General features: G+C 34.6%; 1 protein-coding gene across 3 annotated transcripts in view; it reads right to left on the reverse strand.

Moving 5' to 3' along the window:
- Positions 1–23,063, reverse strand: part of LOC114333082 (uncharacterized) — a 94,149-nt gene that overhangs the window by 13,469 nt on the left and 57,617 nt on the right. The window contains exon 1 of one of the 3 annotated variants that reach the window (XM_028282908.2): positions 19,812–19,870. The exons of 1 other annotated variant lie outside the window; for it this stretch is intronic. The gene's annotated coding sequence lies outside the window, so the exon portion shown is untranslated. Of the gene's footprint in view, positions 1–19,645; positions 19,871–23,063 lie in introns of those variants that run through there. One more of the 3 variants, XM_028282907.2, reaches the window with a different exon arrangement.

Genomic DNA, 23,063 nt, shown 5'->3' on the forward strand with positions numbered 1-23,063 from the left:
AACGAGACGAGATTGATCTATGTGACCAGCATTCGTTAAGAATATAAGTACCGATCACAACTGTGTAATTAAAATAAAATGCAATGAGGGTGAAAATATAAAGTCAAAAAGGTACACTACAGATAAACTAAAAGACGAGTCGATCTCTTTTCTTTATAAATTGCAACTAGCGTCAAAAACAGAAGATATACAAGCAATAACAAATAAAGAACAATATGAAATCATGAAAACCCCAATACACCTAGCAACAGAAGAAGCCATTGGAAGGAAAAATGACAGATAAATTATAAAAACAAAAAAAACATATTGATGGACAACAAAGAGAGGAAACCATATAAACGAAAAGAAGAAATCTTACCAAAAGTGGATGACAAATATTGAATTTTGGCAAAAAAATATAAAGATATAGATGGCTTAAGGGGAAGCTCAAAATCGAGAGAGGCATGTAAAACTTTAAGGAACTTCAGTCAGAGTCAGAATACGCAAAAAAAGGGTAAAACTAGAACTACGTAATACAATAATACTCAAAAGTCTACGAATTCAGCTTCGAGACGTACATGCTATACAAATAAGCACTCAAACTGTTCGCCAGAGACTTAGGAATGCAAATTAACACCTAATAGGATCGCCGCCTGAGGTCCTTTATTAATAATCTAAGAGCTAAAGCCGAAAAATCATGGTCATAAGTAATATGGAGTTTGGCATGTGAAATGTGTCTATTGTATATTGATAATTATGACCCCTTTCAGGCTGACACCTCAGTGGATACAGGAAGTAGCAATAAGGGATGAAATGGGAAAGTTAGTGTAGTCATTAAAGATTTTCACCTCCTATTTTGTTAAACCTTCATCGATTTGTATGAAAATTGGTGACTAGTTAGAGCATACCTCAAGAAATAAAACTGATTTGGTGCCAACTTGCACTTTTACCCTGGGGTGTGGATACCACCCCTTCTCGGAGCTGAAAACTATTTTATTAAAAATAACCTCACAAATCGATAGAGGGGCTGTTATATCATGTTATTAAAATAAATCAATACTTTTTGAGTTATTAAAGATAAAAGATTTGTAGACCAGGGCGCATCTGTAAAAATATTAGTACATTTGGACGTTGAGAGGTGACTCAAATTTGTTTGCAGAAATTGTTTGAAAATAACTCAAATAATAATATTTGAGTTATCCTCCCTCTCAAAAAGGTCTGGAACATTGTTTAAATAATCAAAATATCAAAAAATGAAGGAAAAATTCGATTTTTTTCTTGGTTTTTTGATTATAACTTTAAAACCGTTCATTTTTGGAGAAAAGTTATACTGACATAAAAGTTGCGTAATTAAATTTCCTATAATATAGAATTGGGTAAAAATTTTAAAAATAGTCACTCTTGTTGCAAAATAGCAATAATTTCGAAAAAACCATCCAAAAACAAGTATTCGCATTTTACGTTTTTCAACCATTTGTGCTACACCTAGGAGCTTTATATTTTACCCAGAAAAACTCTATGATATAGTAAAATAATTCTGTAAATTTTATTAAGATCGGTTTAACAGATTTTGCAAAATAAATTTTTCAATCCAGCTTTCGCAAAAAAATTCATTTTTCCAAAATGTTACAGGACTGAAAATAAAGCAGATATCAAGTTGAATTTTTTTTTGCATATAGAAGTGTAGTGTACTTTTCATTTGCAATTTGCAATATAAAAATCAATTAACTACCACGGCGTCAGATATTTTTTTAAATAAACATTAATTATTGGTGCTACGCGCAGGACAGCGGATAGTTTGCTCTGATTGGGCATTCCAATGACCTTTGATAATGATTGATACATTTTAATTTTTATTGCATTTGGATATAAATAAATAAATTTGTTTATTGCAAAATAAAAACACATACTCTATCCTTTGAAATAACATAGGTCTGGATCCCGCGTATGAAAAAAAACGTTGATTAATAGCAAGCTGAAAATTTGTTAATAGCTTAAGGGTGTCTAGTCGGACAAACTTTGATATATGGGAACCCTGGAACAGGGGAAGTTTTAATTGTGGAACAGGTTAAAAATTTTGAACGGTCAGACCACGAAAACGGCACATGTATTTTGTCCGACAGAACAGACTTAAACTCTCCGAACAGAGATTAAACTCTCATGCAAAAATCAGACTGCTAATTATCACCAAATGGGCGTTTTCATGAGTGGAACATGTAGAATATGTCAAATGACAGGAATTATGACAGGTGATAAATAGCAGTCTGATTTTTGCATGAGAGTTTAATCTCTGTTTGGAGCATTTAAGTCTATTCTGTCGGACAAAATAAATGTGCCGTTTTCGTGGTCTGACCGTTCCAAGTTTTTAACCTGTTCCACAATTAAAACTGCCCCTGTTCCAGTGTTCCCATATATCAAAGTTTATCCGACTAGACACCCTTAAGCTATTAACAAATTTTCAGCTTGCTATTAATCAACTTTTTTTTCATTCGCCGGATCCAGACCTAACACTTTTTTTAGCAAAAACTTTCTTTGGTCATATATTTTAACTTAGAGAATAAAAAGTTTATTATTTTTGAACATATGCAATTGTTTAAACAATATTTCACAAACAATAATAAAATTAGTTTGATTTTTGTGGAATTAAAATATTAAAATACAACAAAATATAGAGTAAGAAAATAATATATTAAATAAAGATTGGAAGAAATTTTGGTGGAAATCAACTTATGTGAATCGAACACCGCTGTCCTGCGCATAGCACCAAAAATTAATGTTTATTTAAAAAATTTCCTGACGCCGCGCCGTGGTAATTAATCGATTTTAATTTTGCAAATTGCAAATGTAAGGTAAATTCTTCTTCTATAAGCAAAAAAAATTCAACTTGCTATCTGCTTTATTTTCAGTCCTGCAACATTAAAAAAATGATATTTTTTGCAAAAGCTGGATTGCAAAATTTATTTTGCAAAATCTATTAAACCGATCTTAATGAAATATTCAGTGTTGTTTTACTAAATCATAAAGTTTTTCTGGGTAAAATATGAAGGTTCTAAGTGTAGCATAAATGGTTTAAAAACGTAAAATGCGAATACTTGTTTGTGTATGGATTTTTTCGCAATTATTGCTATTTTGCAACAAGGGTGACTATTTTTTAAATTTTTAACCAATTCTATATTGTAGGAAATTTAATTATGCAACTTTTTGTCTGTACAACTTTTCTTGAAAATGAATACTTTTAAAGTTATAATCAAAAAACGAAGAAAGAAATCGAATTTTTCCTTCATTTTTTGACATTTTGATTATTTAAACAATGTTCCGGACCATTTTGAGTGGGAGGATAACTCAAATATTATTATAAGAGTTATTTTCAAGCAATTTCTGCAAAAAAATTTGAGTCACCTCTCAACGTCCATCTGAAAACAGATGCGTCCTGGACTATTGTCTGTTTAAGAGCACATGAGTGAAGTTACGGATAATAAAAAGAACATATTAATTAATTGTATGTTACTAAAATATTATTTTTATTTTATTTCGATATTATAAATTTAGCAATAGTGTATTCGAATATGTCAGATGTACCCATTATTGGACACCCCCAGTTTCTGAACATATTCAGTTTATATTGATAGAAAAAATTCAATTAAATATCGAAATAATATAAAAATAATATTTTACTAACATACAATTAATTCATATGTTTCTTTTATCATCCGTAACTTCACGCATGTGCTCTTCAATAGACAAATCTTTCATCTTTAATAACTCAAAAGTATTGATTTATTTTAATAACATGATATAACAAATTTTACTTAAAATTTGTCCATCTATCGATTTGTGGGTTTATTTTTAATAAAATAGTTTTCACCCACGAGAAGGGGTGGTATCCACCCCCAGGGTAAAAGTGCAAGTTGGCACCAAATCAGTTTTATTTCTTGAGGTATGCTCTAACTAGTCACCAATTTTCATGCAAATCGATGGAGGTTTAACAAAATAGGAGGTGAAAACCTTTAATGACTACACTAACTTTCCCTTTTCATCCCTTATTGCTACTTCCTGTATCCATTGAGGTGTCAGCCTGAAAGAGGTCATAATTATCAATATACAATAGACACATTTAACATGCCAAACTCCATATTACTTATGAGGGTCTAGGACGTTTCATCGCCGCCAGTTCATCGCCGCCGTTTCGATGCCGCCAGTTCATCGCCGGCCGTTTCGATGCCGCCGCGCCGGTTCATCGCCAGTCAGTTAATCGCTAACTGATATACTTACGAATTTTCGACCAATTTTCGACAGTTACATTTATTATTTATTTTTAGTATTAATTAGGATTCTAGGAAATGCGAGATATGACCATTCCCGTTGCCATACTTTTAATCTTTTAATAGACTTTTAAAGTTTTATAATATAAAATATAATTTAACACTACAAATTTAATACTGTTTAGTATCAAATTTAGGGGGAAGTAGAAATAGAACAGTAAATTAATATAATAATAAAAAATGAATAACCATTTTCAATTTCGTTGCAAAACGAAAATACAGCCGAACCATATTCCAGTCCAATCAGAGAGTGCTGCAAGCACCTCTACCGGTTTCGAAACTTATTAGTCTCTCATCAGGAGGCACATATGCTGCTCTCCCTGATCCAACCAAAACAAACCCCAGCGTGCAGTCCCGAATTGCAACGAACGAAATGGTATAGATGCCCTAGCGGCAACTGCTAGCAAAAGACTAAGTTTTCACTCTAATGGCATACAGCATATCCCACCAGAATGAAAACAATGGGAACCTTCTCTGGTTACACCTCCGAGGCTTCTACAATTTGCAAGCCATACGGATGCTGAGACTAAGGAAGATGAGGGAATTCTACAATTTACAATTCACGTCCCATCTGCTCAGCGCGGTAAAGTTCCAACGAGACTGGTTCCCTTCATACTCCACACAGAGTAAATGTAAATAAAAAATGAATAACCATTTTCAATTTCGTTGCAAAACGAAAATACAGCCGAACCATATTCCAGTCCAATCAGAGAGTGCTGCAAGCACCTCTACCGGTTTCGAAACTTATTAGTCTCTCATCAGGAGGCACATATGCTGCTCTCCCTGATCCAACCAAAACAAACCCCAGCGTGCAGTCCCGAATTGCAACGAACGAAATGGTATAGATGCCCTAGCGGCAACTGCTAGCAAAAGACTAAGTTTTCACTCTAATGGCATACAGCATATCCCACCAGAATGAAAACAATGGGAACCTTCTCTGGTTACACCTCCGAGGCTTCTACAATTTGCAAGCCATACGGATGCTGAGACTAAGGAAGATGAGGGAATTCTACAATTTACAATTCACGTCCCATCTGCTCAGCGCGGTAAAGTTCCAACGAGACTGGTTCCCTTCATACTCCACACAGAGTAAATGTAAATAAAAAATGAATAACCATTTTCAATTTCGTTGCAAAACGAAAATACAGCCGAACCATATTCCAGTCCAATCAGAGAGTGCTGCAAGCACCTCTACCGGTTTCGAAACTTATTAGTCTCTCATCAGGAGGCACATATGCTGCTCTCCCTGATCCAACCAAAACAAACCCCAGCGTGCAGTCCCGAATTGCAACGAACGAAATGGTATAGATGCCCTAGCGGCAACTGCTAGCAAAAGACTAAGTTTTCACTCTAATGGCATACAGCATATCCCACCAGAATGAAAACAATGGGAACCTTCTCTGGTTACACCTCCGAGGCTTCTACAATTTGCAAGCCATACGGATGCTGAGACTAAGGAAGATGAGGGAATTCTACAATTTACAATTCACGTCCCATCTGCTCAGCGCGGTAAAGTTCCAACGAGACTGGTTCCCTTCATACTCCACACAGAGTAAATGTAAATAAAAAATGAATAACCATTTTCAATTTCGTTGCAAAACGAAAATACAGCCGAACCATATTCCAGTCCAATCAGAGAGTGCTGCAAGCACCTCTACCGGTTTCGAAACTTATTAGTCTCTCATCAGGAGGCACATATGCTGCTCTCCCTGATCCAACCAAAACAAACCCCAGCGTGCAGTCCTGATGAGAGACTAGACTAGAGAGGCAGCATATGTGCCTCCTGATGAGAGACTAATAATTTTCGAAACCGGTAGAGGTGCTTGCAGCACTCTCTGATTGGACTGGAATATGGTTCGGCTGTATTTTCGTTTTGCAACGAAATTGAAAATGGTTATTCATTTTTTATTTACATTTACTCTGTGTGGAGTATGAAGGGAACCAGTCTCGTTGGAACTTTACCGCGCTGAGCAGATGGGACGTGAATTGTAAATTGTAGAATTCCCTCATCTTCCTTAGTCTCAGCATCCGTATGGCTTGCAAATTGTAGAAGCCTCGGAGGTGTAACCAGAGAAGGTTCCCATTGTTTTCATTCTGGTGGGATATGCTGTATGCCATTAGAGTGAAAACTTAGTCTTTTGCTAGCAGTTGCCGCTAGGGCATCTATACCATTTCGTTCGTTGCAATTCGGGACTGCACGCTGGGGTTTGTTTTGGTTGGATCAGGGAGAGCAGCATATGTGCCTCCTGATGAGAGACTAATAAGTTTCGAAACCGGTAGAGGTGCTTGCAGCACTCTCTGATTGGACTGGAATATGGTTCGGCTGTATTTTCGTTTTGCAACGAAATTGAAAATGGTTATTCATTTTTTATTTACATTTACTCTGTGTGGAGTATGAAGGGAACCAGTCTCGTTGGAACTTTACCGCGCTGAGCAGATGGGACGTGAATTGTAAATTGTAGAATTCCCTCATCTTCCTTAGTCTCAGCATCCGTATGGCTTGCAAATTGTAGAAGCCTCGGAGGTGTAACCAGAGAAGGTTCCCATTGTTTTCATTCTGGTGGGATATGCTGTATGCCATTAGAGTGAAAACTTAGTCTTTTGCTAGCAGTTGCCGCTAGGGCATCTATACCATTTCGTTCGTTGCAATTCGGGACTGCACGCTGGGGTTTGTTTTGGTTGGATCAGGGAGAGCAGCATATGTGCCTCCTGATGAGAGACTAATAAGTTTCGAAACCGGTAGAGGTGCTTGCAGCACTCTCTGATTGGACTGGAATATGGTTCGGCTGTATTTTCGTTTTGCAACGAAATTGAAAATGGTTATTCATTTTTTATTTACATTTACTCTGTGTGGAGTATGAAGGGAACCAGTCTCGTTGGAACTTTACCGCGCTGAGCAGATGGGACGTGAATTGTAAATTGTAGAATTCCCTCATCTTCCTTAGTCTCAGCATCCGTATGGCTTGCAAATTGTAGAAGCCTCGGAGGTGTAACCAGAGAAGGTTCCCATTGTTTTCATTCTGGTGGGATATGCTGTATGCCATTAGAGTGAAAACTTAGTCTTTTTTTTAATATAATAATATTTTTTATCTATTTATTTGTCATGAGTTTTAAACTGAATTTAACGTCGTGCCGTGTCATCTCCCATAATACAAGATCAACTGACTAACTGGCGATAAAACGGCCGGCGATGAAATGGACTGGCGATGAACCGGCGGCATCGAAACGGCGGCGATGAAACGTCCCATTCCGTACTTATGACGATGATTTTTCGGCTCTAGCTCTCCGTTTATAAGTGCAGAGCATCGAACGGAGAGACTAGGTTTTGCCAGGAACGAGTGCTATTTAATGATGAATTCCGATTTTATTTATAAAATAACGACAGATGTGTTCGTGTGTTGAGACTAGACGACGGACGCAACGAACGATATTCTCAGTGTAACTTCTCACACACCACGTTATTTGGTGGAGGTAGAGGATCCGTTATGGTGTGGGGTGCTTTTTCTTTGACTGAACGTACGGACCTAGAGGTCATACAAGATGCAACTGTTACAGCTGAAAAGTACATATTGGAGATCCTAGGGCAACAGTAGTACCATTCGCCCCTTATATCGATGAAAATTTCTTACTAATGCAAGATAATGCCAGACCTCACGTTGCACAGATAATCGGAAATTTTCTAGAAGTGGTAGAAATTAACACTATGGAATGGCCAGCACGTAGCCCGGACTTAAATCCGATCGAAAATCTCTGGGATATTCTTGGTAGGTGATAAGAGCGACACCAACCCAACCAAACAACTTACAGGAAGTGGGAGAGAAGCTGATCCAGATTTGGAGAGAACTAGACTTAAATTTAATTTTAAGTATGGGCTGACGATGTGAAGGTGTCATACGTGGTAGAGGTGGAAACACTCTTTATTAAGACATATTTCATATATTAGTACCACCTTAGTACCACAGAGTTTAATAATTTTCTTAACGCTATTCTTTTAGAATTTTCCGTTGTATTTTTTTCTGTTGTACTTCAACATGAATCATGGTTGACAGATTGCTATAATTACTAATAAAATGTAGAATAAATCTGGGGAAATTTCATTTATTATTGTTAGCCTGTTTACAAATAAAACTGATTTATATTTAAGTGGTGCGTTAATTTCTTGGATAAGTGTAATTATTAATTATAAAGTAGATCACTATTAAATTATGTAATGAGGATTGTAAAATGATCTAATGTACCTATATTAAGATGAATTTCATAAACCTATATTTTGTGATAACATCACACATACAGTCGGAAAAATGAAAGAATACCCATGAACGAACATATAAAACACGCTGTATTTTCCTGTCACCGTGTCACAAAGAAAATTGTCCAACGCAAGTACATGTAATAATAATTCTTACATGTACTTGCGCTGGACAATTTTTTGTGTGGCACGGCGACAGGAAAATACAGCGTGTTTTATATGTTCGTTCATGGGTATTCTTTCATTTTTCCTACTGTATAAAACAACACCTATAATTAATAACGTAAATAAGATCGAAATATTGATATGTATTAAATACATACATGCAGCTCTTTAAAATATCCTGCCAGATACTTTGCAAACCCGGTTTTAGCCTTCTTTTATGACGCAACGTATTCTCAAGCCATTAGTCATGCTTCTTGGACTCCCACAAAAGATTGTAAATTTCTCACAAATAATTTATTAGACTGCAAAATGTAACCACAGTATTATTCGTATCAATGCAACTAGTTTAAAAGTGGGTTATGACACTGGGATCATTTTAGCTTGTTGTAAGTGGATACAAAGCCATAAAAATGCAGTGGAAAAAAGACAGATATACGAAGTGCCAACAAAAAATCATAATTAGCTAAAGAAATTATGAATAAGTTATTTTTCCAAAGCAACGAATGACCGCTTTTTAAAGCAGTTACTCAATTTAGCGTTGTCCAGTATTAACAATTTATTGTAGTGTATTTTCATAATTGTTTTTATAACAATTTCCTTTTATTACTTACTAATTCGTGGCTTTACACAGCATATTCTGTTTGGCATTGACCATATTATACCAATCGCCATTTCTTCTTGTTATGCATATATTCCAATTGGGCTTCTTTTTTTCCCCCAATTTAAATAAGCAATAACAACATTTATTAATATGAGAATACTTATAAAACGCCCTGGACGGATCATCTCCTTTGCCGATATGCACGTAAATACAGTAGCACAATCAACATTATTAGAAGTTAAAGTTAACGATGTTTTGTTAAGCTGTAAAGAAGCTGCATTAAACATCAGTCAAAAAATAAATGAAGACAAAACAAAATACGCGGTCGTTTCAACGCAAGAACAACGGCGAGTAAGGCAAAATATAACTATAAACTCCTAAGTGGTTAAAAAGTTTAAATATCTGGGAGCAATAATCACCGATGACAGTAAAATAGAACGAGAAGTTGAAAAGCGAATGACGGCGGAACAGATCTTGAACAGATATATAAGACCATAATACAACCAGAAGTCCCGTATGGAAGCGAAACATGGACGCTAACAAAAAAAAGTAGATTAATTGCTGGTGTGGGAACGTAAAATCCTTCGAGAGATATATTATTATGGCCATTCCCTTGCAGAGAAAGCGTGACAAACGCATGGAGGCGCAGAGACAATAACGAGTTAGAGTCTTTATTTGGATAAATAGAATAAGATGGGCAGGGCATGTAGTATGCAGTAACGAAAATCACCTTATAAACAATGTTGTTAGGGAAGGCCAAATGGGAGAAGGTCTATAGAACAACCTGGAAAAAGGTGGAAAGATGCCGTCAGAGAAGATTTGGAGAAAATTGGAATGAGACAATGATAAATGGTGGCACAGGACCGATAAACATGAAAGACAATGGTAAACGAAATAAATAGGTAGAGAAAGACAACTGGTGTAAATAGTAAATCGAAGGGAAACAGCCTACCTTGGTCATATATTTAGGAACTTCAAGTGCCTACCTTTTAAAATTGGTTACGAAAGAGAATATTAGAGAGAAATAAGCCCCTCGGGAAAAAGAAATACTCATAACTAAAGAATATAAGAGAGTGGACAAACTTCCACACTCATGCACTTTTCGTAGCCTTACACGATCCAAACGAGTGTGTCAGGTCGCCAACAATCAGTAAAGGAATAAGGCAGCCCTAAGAGGAGAACTACTTTAAAGTGATGAAATGGTTGCAGGTGTGAGTCCATGATGTATAGTATATGAAAAAAGGGTGAATACTCATAATCTTTATTGTTGTTAATTAAGGCGATCGGTTTCGAGACTTACAATATATGCCTCATCATCAGGCCCAATGTAAGAGTTTTTAATAAAAATTAAAAAAGATATCAGTTAAGGTCGCGGCAGATTATCATGCTCGAATCGTTTCCAGCACGTAGCGCAAGGGCGCCCCAAGGGAGGGGCCAGGTGGGGCCATCGCCCCCCCTGAGAATTTGGCGAAAGCGTGTAAAAAATATTTAGCTCTCTCTTACTTTATATTATAAAATAAATTCCATATTAATCATAATCGCTCACGAGATATGCCAGTTTAAATGTATTTTTTCTCAATCCCTTATCCCTTCTGACTGAGACGCATATGTTTGGATGGAACCGCATCGTTTTCGGTGCGCATGCCGCATGCACTGATGATGTCCGGTCTAGGCTTATCCAGTTGAGAAATGAAATAGGTGGGCTGAACGGCCCACGGAAATAACATCATTTGCGTCTATGAAGTACAATTACAATATTTATTTCAAAAATTGTGCTTGAAGTAATAACATTTTTTATAAGTACCCTTCCTACTTTTAGAAAATAAGTTATTCCTGTATCGCAGTTGAGATATTCAACTGTGCAAGGTAGGTATTTTAATCTACAAATTTTAATTAAATTAGATGAATTTTTTACTTCTCTAAAAGGTTTTAAAAATATTTTTCAATGCAACTAAATTATCCATTTGGTCTTATTCTGTCCATTTATGGGCCTACTCCCCGGTTAAATGCGTTAATTTATTTGACACCTAACACTTAGCTGATTGAATGCATCAATTTAATTAGCCTACTGTATTTGTAGAAAAATGGACATAAGGAAGTTCTTTAACAAGCCAAACAAGCGGCTGAAAATTGATGATGGATCTGACATACCGAACAGTACCGAAAACAGTAGTATAGTAATGCAGTCAAAATGATTTAGCTGTAGCAGGGCCATCTAGCTTGGAGTCAGCTGTATCCGCCTCTCAAAGAGAAACTAACGTTGTAACGGCCACCGCATCGGATAATTTTGCGATTGTAGAAGCAAAATACAGCACACAAATAGAGCATTTGTGATATGTCTACATGTGATTGCCAAATACTCTGCCAAGTTAGAAATCGTTACGCAAATGTTACAAGGTGTCAGTGTAGATATTTTGAAGATATCAAAACACATTCAGAAGGTTACTGAGCTATTCAGTTCAGACCGACAAAATGGAGAAAAAGAGTTTGATAACATTATGGCAAATGTTGAAACAACAGCAAACAAGCTTGGAATCGAGCTCACATGTCCTCGTGTTGCTGCGAGACAGGTTCACAGACCAAATCACTCTACCCAGACTATCAACGAATACTATAGAAAGTCCATTTTCTTGCCTTATTTGGATTCTTTGGTTCAATCGTTGAAAGATAGGTTTTCAGATAGAAACAAACCATCATTTGAAATTTTCAATCTGCACCCTAAAATCATGAAAGATCTTTCTAAGGAAGATTTTGAAAAGTCTATTAACAATATAAACAGCACGTATTGTGAATTGTTAGACAACTTTAAGGAGCAATCAATTCTGTGGTTCGACCTTTGGAAAAACACGGAGATAGATGCCAAAGCCTTGGAAAAACTGAACTTAATAGAGGTTCTTGAGCATGAGCATGCCTGCTTTTTGCCGTCAGTAGCAAAAGCCATCCAAATAGCTCTTTGTCTGCCACCAACAACTTGCACCATCGAGCGATCATTCAGGTAACTAACTATAATTTTATTACGTTATATTCTTATCCATTTGTTTCAGTTCTTCTAAAACTTACATTACAATATAACAACCTCGATACTTTTTTACAGCACTCTCAAACGTGTGAAGACCTGGATAAGGAATACGATGTCGTGTCGAAGGAATAACAATCGTCTAAGTGGGCTATGCCTGTTATCTGTACACAGAAGAAAAATAAAAGAAAATATAGAAAACTTCATGCAGAAAGTAATTGACTTATTTGCGATGGACACCAGAAGAATTCAATTATTATTTAAGTAACATTTTACTGACACTAACCGTGTTGCGTTTTAAACAGCAAAACAATTTTTCTTGTATTTTTTGTTTCAATACCCTTTGCCCCCCCTGAGGAAATATCCTGTGGGCGCCCTTGACGTAGCGTAGTCTCCGAAAAATCTGATGTTACAAAGAGGTGTCTGATACGTTACGTTCCGGACAGTGTGAATTGTTCATATTTAAAACCATAAAAATCAATATTTTTCGGAAACTAAACGCTACGTGCCGGAAACTATACGTGCATGATAATATGCAGAAACCTTTATTAGAAGTTTTCCGCTAACACTACAGGCACCGTCTGTCTTCATCATGTAATAAACGTGAAGGAGACACTAAATGATAAAATAGAAAAATGATGGTTACTCTGGTATAAACATAATATGCGAAAGATAAAAGATGGACGAGACAAGAAATATAATTTGAGAACTTAGAAACAGAAACCAAGTAGAGGGAGGAAACCTGTTAAGAGAACACAGAACTTACATGCAAAAACATCGATTAGCTAATACAGTACTCTGACATCCAGATCTTGGCCTCAAGATAAATGCAGAGAAGACAAAAAGTTTAAAAAAATATCCCGCAAATTAATAAAATAAAGTAAAAGTAAAGAAATTGTAAAAGTAGAGAATGTCACTTATTTGGGATCAATCATGGAAAGAAAAGGAGGAAGCATGAAAGACATACAAGCAAGACGAAGGAACAATTCGCCTTCATTGCGTTAATTGAGTTAAATAAAATCTGGCAAGGCAAACAAGTCAGATAAAAAGCAACAAAAAACAATGTATTCAATACGAGAGTCAAAAGCTTTATTACCCTACGAAGCAGACACTTGAGAGGGAAGGAGAAAAGGGAGAAAACCTAGATTACAGTGGAATGTACATATAAAAAAGAATATGTGTGTACTTTGTACGCACGTAAGAAGTTATACTTCTATTATATGATTTCAACGAAATAAATATACTTTTATTTGCATTTTATTTAAATCTTAAACTAATTTTAATACTTACCACTTACAAAAAAAATTTTGTTAAAACAATACCAAAAATTAAAAAAAAAAAGAAAGAAATGAATTGTCCGGATTTGAACGCCGGACCTCTCGATCTGTATATAATCGAATGCTCTATCAATAAGCTACCACGGCTCTGTTTACATCACTTCCCGGACATAATTACAATCACGGTGACAAATTAATCAAGTGAAGTATAAAAATAAAAATGTTTTAATAATACTTATTATCTTACTCTCCCGAGCAAGACAAATCCAAAGACACAAAAATTATAATTAATATATTTACTAAAAACACTAATATATTCTTTCCACACCTTTATTGCGCTGATACATACATAACTTGAAAGATTTAGCAAAGAATATAGCGATGGAGAGTAAATATATTCTTTGGATTTAGCAACGAACTCCATACTGTCTGTGTGCGCATGCGCCCAGGATAATAAAAATTCACTCCCAATCGCGGCTAAAGAATTATAACTTCAAAAATAATGGAAAAACAGATTTCACTGAAGAAGATATATTTATGACAAAAAGAATAAATGACGATTGTGTTGTGGTAAACGGCAAACAGAATATGCTGTGTACATAAAGTCACGGATAAGTAAGTAAAGGCAAACCTCAGAGTAATTAAAAAAAAAAGAAGAAAAACTTCCTTTGAGAATTATTGAGAAAACCTTTGAGATTGTTGGTGGTGTTTTTATAGTAAACTACCTAATACATGAGTGACAACCAGTATAAACTTCTACTACATAATCCTTAATTATTGTTCTGCAACAATCGAAGAATCGACCACTATCGCCGGGAATCGATTAGATTCGAATGATAGAATGTAATTGATAGTTGCAGGCACGTTAATTTTTGCAACAATTGAGTGAAAGTGGTACATCACTGGCTCCGCGATTTGTATACAAATTACCCATGGGAAAGTTTAATAAGAGACCGAGATATAATTCGTAAGACATTTTAAATTGCTGGGAAAATACCTCGGTTTCATGGCAATGAAGTTACAGGTCAATGTTTTCTTAGATATAATGCAGGCAGGATATAATACATTCTTTTTAGGCAAAAGTTAATCAGTTTTAATTAGAAAAATATTATTTTTTGTTGTCAATTAATTATCATGGTTTATGATTAAAATATAGTGAGGGGAAAAATTATGATTTTGCTGAGATTGGTTGATTTGATGAGATTTTTAAATTATGATTTTTATGTATATAGATCATATAAGTGACGCTATCCATCTGAGCATGATGACATAATCATTTATTTTTTTAATGAGAGTAGGGGTCGTGTGATAGTTCACTTGAAAGATTATTTAATTATCTAGTCATTACTATAATTATTAATCTTAGATATATGACTGTTGGATGGTCGAAGATATCACAACAAAAATTGCCAAACTGAAATAGAGCTTAGCAGGCCACAGTGCTAGACAAAACGAACAACGTTGTAAAGACATATTACATACAATAATGGCAACCTAACAAAGGTAGATGACAAAGAAAAAGACCACATATTTGAGATAGGTAGGTGAATGACATCAAAAAAATAGCCGGAACAAAATGGATGTATGTTGCTCAAGAATAGAGATGGATTGAGCGAGTTGCTAGAGGACTATGTCCAAAAATGGATGTTAGAAGACTAAGAAAAAGAACATATTCAGTCAATAAATTCAATTTAATCTGTCTAATTCCAGTACAAATTGAAAAGTTTAGATCATGGTCATCTTCTTATAAATGTCCGATTACAATACAAGTTAACAATAATATTCTTAGATAATCACAATAATAAACTTATCAACAATTACCTACTGGAATCAGAGAGCGCAAATAAAAGTTGGTTACCATCTATCAGAAGTCGTTAAAATCAGGGCACGAAAAAGGGGTTATCAGGGGCTACATCAATAAAATATTTAATAATCAAGGAGACTCCCAGAGTCCTCCTCTATTATTCAACTTTATCATATATGAAAAATTAAAAAAAGTGAGAACGAAAAAAGGATACCAAATGGAAGAAAGACAACTTAAAATAATCTGCTATGGAGACGACGCAATACCAATCTCTTAAAGTTAATATCATTTACATTCTACGCTGCACCAATTTTATATAATCGCCAGAAAATTTTACACGTTAGTTTTCGCAAAAACAGACAAAATGCATGGTTCTAGCAGCAAATCTGCTAATATGTAAGTTATAGCCAGAGGTTCAGATAATAAACCAAGTGATGGAGTTTATAGTCCTGTCGCCAGGGGGGTACAACGGCCTCCTTAATTCAGATGGACTTACCCAAGTTTTTTTATGTATTTTGACCCGTAGAACACGCATTTTTTGGGTAACAGTTGATCCGGATATCGATAAGGTTGTTATAAATAAAGAACTCGAGGAATTACATAACAGCGATTTTTGGCAAAACATAACATTTTTTTGTATTTTTTGGGTGATTCTCAGCAAAAAATGGTGTTACAAGTTTTTTCGTAGGATGCATAGTTTTCGAGATAAACGCGGTTGAACTTTCAAAAAATCGAAAAAGTGCAATTTTTGAACACAAATAACTTTTGATTAAAAAATAAAATAGCAATTCTGCTTATTGCATTTGAAAGTTCAAGTCAAATTCTATCGGTTTTGCTTATTTGCATTGCTAAAAATTAAGTTTTTTATTTGTTAAACAAACCCATAGGCACATAGTGTTTCCCGTGCCCAATGCATGCGTTTTAATGTACGTAATCTACGTAGAAGTTGTCTGTATGCGCGCCTACTCGTTCGATTTCAAATGAAAAATGCATTGAAAACATCATTCAATCACTATGTGTTTATAGCTTTGTTTAACAATAAAAAAATAAGTTTTAGCAATGAAAGTAATCAAAACCGATAGAATTTGACTTGAACTTTCAAATGCGGTAAGCAGAATTCCTATTTTATTTTTCAATCAAAAGTTATTCGGGTTCAAAAATTGCCATTTGTCGATTTTTTGAAAGTTCAACCGCGCCTATGTCGAAAACTGTGCATCCTACGAAAAAACTTGTAAAAACATTGTTTGCTTAAAATTACCCAAAAAATACAAAAAAAAATGTTTTGTTTTGCTAAAAATCGCTGTTATGTGATTCCTCAAGTTCTTTGCTTATAACAATCTTATCGACAGCCGGATCGACTGTTACCCAAAAAATTCGTGTTCTACAGGTCAAAATACATAAAAAAAACTTGGGTGAGTCAATCTGAATTAAGGAGGCCGTTGTACCCCCACTGGCGACAGGACTATTAGGCATATCTAGGCATTACACTGCGGAAAGCTCGAAAGAAAAATGGAAGATCAAGTTAATATAAAAAACAGAGCCGCAGGATGCCTGAATGAGAGAATATGGAGAAATAAAAATATCGGGAAAAAAACAAAAGGCAATAAATTACTTTTAATGGGAAATAAGCCACAATTTTACCAAAAAAATGATTTTATTAAAGTTTCGAAGCCCAAATCGGGTTTCGTTGCCAAAATACAAAATACTACTTAAATAAATAAAAATGTTGTTGATTATACAACATTTTTGTTATTATATAAATATATATTATTATACAACATTTTTGTTTATTTTAGTATTATTTTGTATTTTGGCAACGAAACCCGATTTGGGCTTCGAAACGTTAATAAAATCATTTTTTTTGTAAAATTGTGGCTTATTTCCCATTAAAAGTAATTTATTATAAAAATGCCACAAGAAAATAGCTTTAGAACAACAAACAAAAGGCACAATTTACCAAACAGTCATAAGACCAATAATAAAATAACCTGCAGAAATATGACCCGAGACAGAGATGTTAAAAATAATGCATGAAAGAGCAGAGGTGAAAATCCTTAGAAAAATCGAGGTTAAGGCACTAAAGGATAGAAAAAAAAACTGTAAAATCCTTTATAAAAGGTATATTTAAAATCCCTCAAAAGGGCTACATCACAATCACATAACTAATTTTCGACTGGTTTCGATCAGTGCTTAACTAAAATGAATATAACCTGGTAAAATAATGCAAAGATATTGAAATTTTGACTACGGTTAAGAAAAGTTGTAGGTTATACTCATACGTGCAATGTAAATGCTAAACACCAAGATATTATTTAACAAATATAATGTGGGTCAAAGCCCTGTAAAAGTAGTCCGTCAAGGAAACATCGGATTAAAATGCTACATTAGGCGTGGATGTTTAAAATATTTTGCTAATCTGCCCCAGGTAATATCTGAGCTGTGGATTTGACTTGTTCTCATGGTGAAAGTATGACAGCAAGTGACAATGAAATGGATAGAGACCTCCGAACGATGACAAGACAGAAATGACAGTTCCACAGGAAGTTGAAAAATTAACCTATCATATTTAAAAACTATGGTGTACCTACAGGATAGAGTTAGAAGTACAGATATACGACGGAAATACAAAGTGAAGAATATCAAAGACTGCAAAACGAAGAGTAGAATGAAACGATCTTCTTCTTTTACCTATGCCATGCTCGATTATCGTGCATTGGCTATCAAATTGACTATGCTAATTTTGTTGACAGCAGCTCCGAATAAGAGAACAGAGGATCTGTTAAGCAATTCCCACAGATTTCTAAGACTTGACGTTCATCTGCCGCCTGACCCACTTCTGGAAAAATTATACAGGGTGTCCCGAAAAGTATGGTCATAAATTATACCACACATTCTGGGGTCAAAAATAGTTCTATTGAATCTAACTTACCTTAGTACGAATGTGCTCATAAAAAAAGTTACAGCCCTTTGAAGTTACAAAATGAAAATTGATTTTTTTCAATATATCGAAAACTATTAGAGATTTTATATTGAAAATGAACATGAGGCATTCTTATGGCATGAACATCTTAAAACAAAATTATAGTGAAATTTGCCCACCCCGTAAAAAATTTATGGGGGTTTTGCTCCCTTAAGCCCCCTCAAACTTTTGTGTACGTTCCAATTAATTCATTATTGTGGTACCATTAGTTAAACACAACGTTTTTAAAACTTTTTTGCCTCATAGTATTTTCTCGATAAGCCAGTTTTTATTGTAGTACCATTAGTTAAACACAGTGTTTTTAAAACTTTTTTGCCTCTTAGTCTTTTTTTGATAAGTCACGTTTTATCGAGATGTGGCTTCTTTTTCAAAATATACCCAACAATGTACATTATAAATAAATTTAAACACAACGTTTTTAAAACTTTTTTGCCTCATAGTATTTTCTCGATTAGCCAGTTTTTATTGTAGTACCATTAGTTAAACACAGTGTTTTTAAAACTTTTTTGCCTCTTAGTCTTTTTTTGATAAGTCACATTTTATCGAGATGTGGCTTCTTTTTCAAAATATACCCAAAAATGTACATTATAAATAAATTTTCAGATTATTAACAACTCTCCGTACTTAACCATATACAAATATGTGGTGGATTCAACAATTATTCAAAATATCTCGATAAACACTGGTTTATCGAAAAAGTACTAAGAGGCAGAAAAGTTTTAAAAATATTGTGTTTATCTAATAGTGCAACAATAATTATTTAATTGGAACGCAAACAAAAGTTTGGGGGGTTTAAGGGAACAAAACTCCCAAAAAAATTTTATGGAGTGCACAAATTTCACTTTAATTTTTTTTAAGATGTTGCTACTATAAGGGTGCCACATGTCCATTTTCAATAAAAAATCTCTAGGAGTTTTCGATATATGAAAAAAATCGATTTTCAGTTTGTAATTTCAAAGGGCTGTAACTTTTTTTGTGTGCACTACTGTATATATGTACGTGAGGTTCAATCAACCTATTTTTGACCCTAGAATCTGTGGTATAATTTATGACCAATCTTTTCGGGACACCCTGTATAAGCCGAATGACAACAAATATAGTAGTAAAGATGGCGAGAGACTATTCCCCAATAGGAAAACGACCAATGGGAGGCACAAAACTTACTGAAAGCACATTGAAAATGAGACGGAATCATGTCTACACAAAAATCGGAAGAGGATGAAAAAGAAGAATGAAATATTCAATTGCTTACCTAAATCATTTAATATTTTTGAAACTTCAAACACTTAAATACGATGCACATTTAAAAACACGTGCATTTAATTCTGAATATTGTACTATAACATCACTGAGAAGTATTTCACTACATTACCGATTCGTTGATATATTGTAAACCACTGTTACGAAATTAAATTTACCCAAATTTGTTTTCCTTATCAGTAAACACGTTCAATTTGATCAGCGGTCAACCACCAAACTCCACACCTTATTAATGAATAGAAGTCAACATTTTCTCGAAAGCAATTAAAACCTATCAACGGGTTCAACCTATGAATCAGTGTTTACAGACGCGTTTGGTAGACACCTTACCACAACAATGCAATTTCAACGTCAAGATTAGTATTCCGTTTGTTCAACTTTGAAATTATCAGCAAAAGGAAATGTTTTCGTGAGTAATATGGACCCAGCACATAAACAATTAGGTTTCCATTTCTTGCAATGCATATTATGTAAATTGAAATGTTTTATGTATTCATGAAACCATTCGTTATTATCCTTGAAAAGGAGGTTTCTGTTAGTTTGACCGCATATAAAAGTTTCTTGTGAACTTGATTTATATTGTCAAAGCTAATAATATGCCATCGAGAAACTCTGTAATGAGAGCAGTAGTGCAGGCTCTTGAATATGTCCAAAAAAACGAGGGCTAAAACCACAACGTTAAATAGAATTATGCTTTATTGTCATGAAAAATTTAACAATTTTATAGACAAAGCTTACAAGAATCATAAATAATAAGAATAATAACAAATAACAAATACAATTTACTAAAATGATATAATAACTAAAATGATATAAATCGTCAATATAAATAAAATACCTATAATGAAGTGAAACAAAAAACAGTAACAATCTATTGTAAAATTTAAAAAAAAATGCAAATTGCATAATCTACCTTAAGAAATTTAATAAGTTAAATTAAGCTGCTGCATATGACACTCAAATATAGATTAAGATTCTACTTATAAATAAGAACTCTGTACTTTCTTAGTTATTGGTTAAGAAACTCTGCTATTGAATAATATGGTCTTTCAGATAAATAGGCTTTAGTCATTTTACGGAACTTGGGGAAAGATGTTGCAGATTTAAGTTGTAGAGGGAGATGGTTGTAAAGTTTTTTTTGCAGAATATAATATAGATTTCTTTACTAACTCATTGGACGGGATCGGTAAATAAATGTCAAAGGTAAAATTTCTGGTGGAATAGTCATGTCTAGGTCTTGTTGGAAAGACATGTAGATGTTTACGCATTAAGCAAACAGTTTCTAAAATGTATAAAGAAGGTAGTGTTAGAATCCTGTGATCTTTGAAGTAGCTTCTGTAATGTGTTGTTCTTCTGAGGCCAAACAGATATCTTATTGCTCTTTTTTGTAATTTAAAAATAACATCGGATGGGGCAGCCGTACCAAAACCCCAAAAAGGGAGACCATATCGAAAATGGGACTCGATCAAAAAAAAATATGTTATTTTGGAAGAGGCTAAATTCATTTCCTTCGAAACAGATCTTATTGCAAAGCAAGCTGAAGATAGTTTCTTCAATATGAAGGTTGTTGCTACATTTAAGGTTGCTATCTAAAAAAATACCAATAAACTTTACAGAATCAACGATACTGATCTGGCTGTTATGAAGAGCTAAGGGTTGAAGAGCTCCTTTATAGGATAATGCTACTGTTTTATCTACGTTAAAAGAGAGTGAATTTGAATCGGACCAGGATTTTATTGTGAGTAGATCAGAAGTTTGAGTTGCTCCAAGTGATACTGGTATCATCAGCAAAAAAAAACTTTTCCCTCGATTTTTAAGCTAGTGATGTCATTAATAAAGATAAGGAAAAGTAGACGACCCAATACTGAACCTTGTGGTACCCCACACACAACATTTTTGAGACTAGAGTCTGTATCATTTGCTCTAGCCAGTTGTTTCCTATTATCCAAGTAAGATTGAAACCAGTTCGAAGAAATACCTCGAATTCCACAGAAATCTAGTTTTTTTATCAAAATGTCGTGATTTACACAATCAAAAGCTTTGGCATAATCACGAAAAACAGTGGCAGTGTGCAGATTATTGTTTAATGCTTGATAAACCTCATGTAGTACAGAAACCATGGCATCTGTGGTACATTTATTATTTAAAAAGCCAAACTGTATTTGTGATCAAATATTGTTATCAACGAGAAAGGACATAAGTCGGGCTTATATGAGTCTCTCAATAATTTTGGAGAGTACCGGTAGTAATGCAATAGGTCTATAATTTCAGGCATTAGATTTTTCACCACACTTATGAAGAGGAATAATGATGGCCGTCTTTAGGCACTCTGGAAATTTACCTTTCTCAAAATAATCAATAATTAGATAGATGAGGACTTCCAACACACTGTCTGGGAGATTTGAGAAAATTTGTATAGATAGTCCATCGGTACTACAGGAAGATTTGCTTTTGATACTATTATACTGCTTATACTACTACTACTGCTTTTGATACCATATGTATTGATTGAATCAGTTCAGGTTTATCAACCGGTCTTATAGAGAATGAATTCAAGACCTTTCTTGAATTAGGGAGATAGGAAATGGGATCTTGTTGTGACACAATAGTTGATGTTATATTTTTACTCACATTAACAAAGTATTCATTTAGATTTTCTGGGTGTGGAAGGGAAAATGTTTGAGCTGAGTGTAAAGGAGTTTTTTGTTCCATATGTTCAATGAACCGCTAAATGCGAGAAAACCGCAGAGTGCTACTATTTATAGGGGTGCGTTTTGAGAAAGTTGTGAATTAGTCCCTATGCAGTAGGATGCATTAAGCTGAATTATATGCACTTTTAGTACATATAAATTTTTTGTCACATAACTTTCTTTACCTTGCTTCACAGAAAAAAGTTTTAGGATTCAGAGTAACTGAGATACGATTTTTCAAATTTCTTACACTATTTTCCCTATGTTTTCACAAACATTGTTCTATAACTTTTTTCTCCGCAGTTTTAGGTATAGGTGTGCATAGGAGAGCAGCATATGTGCCTCCTGATGAGAGACTAATAAGTTTCGAAACCGGTAGAGGTGCTTGCAGCACTCTCTGATTGGACTAGAATATGGTTCGGCTGTATTTTCGTTTTGCAACGAAATTGAAAATGGTTATTCATTTTTGATTTACATTTACTCTGTGTGGAGTATGAGGGGAACCATTCTCGTTGGAACTTTACCGCGCTGAGCAGATGGGACGTGAATTGTAAATTGTAGAATTCCCTCATCTTCCTTAGTCTCAGCATCCGTATGGCTTGCAAATTGTAGAAGCCTCGGAGGTGTAACCAGAGAAGGTTCCCATTGTTTTCATTCTGGTGGGATATTCTGTATGCCATTAGAGTGAAAACTTAGTCTTTAAGTCCATTTGAATAAGTT

This window comes from Diabrotica virgifera, chromosome 7 (genome assembly GCF_917563875.1).
Source record: "Diabrotica virgifera virgifera chromosome 7, PGI_DIABVI_V3a".
Taxonomy (NCBI): Eukaryota; Metazoa; Arthropoda; class Insecta; order Coleoptera; family Chrysomelidae; genus Diabrotica; species Diabrotica virgifera.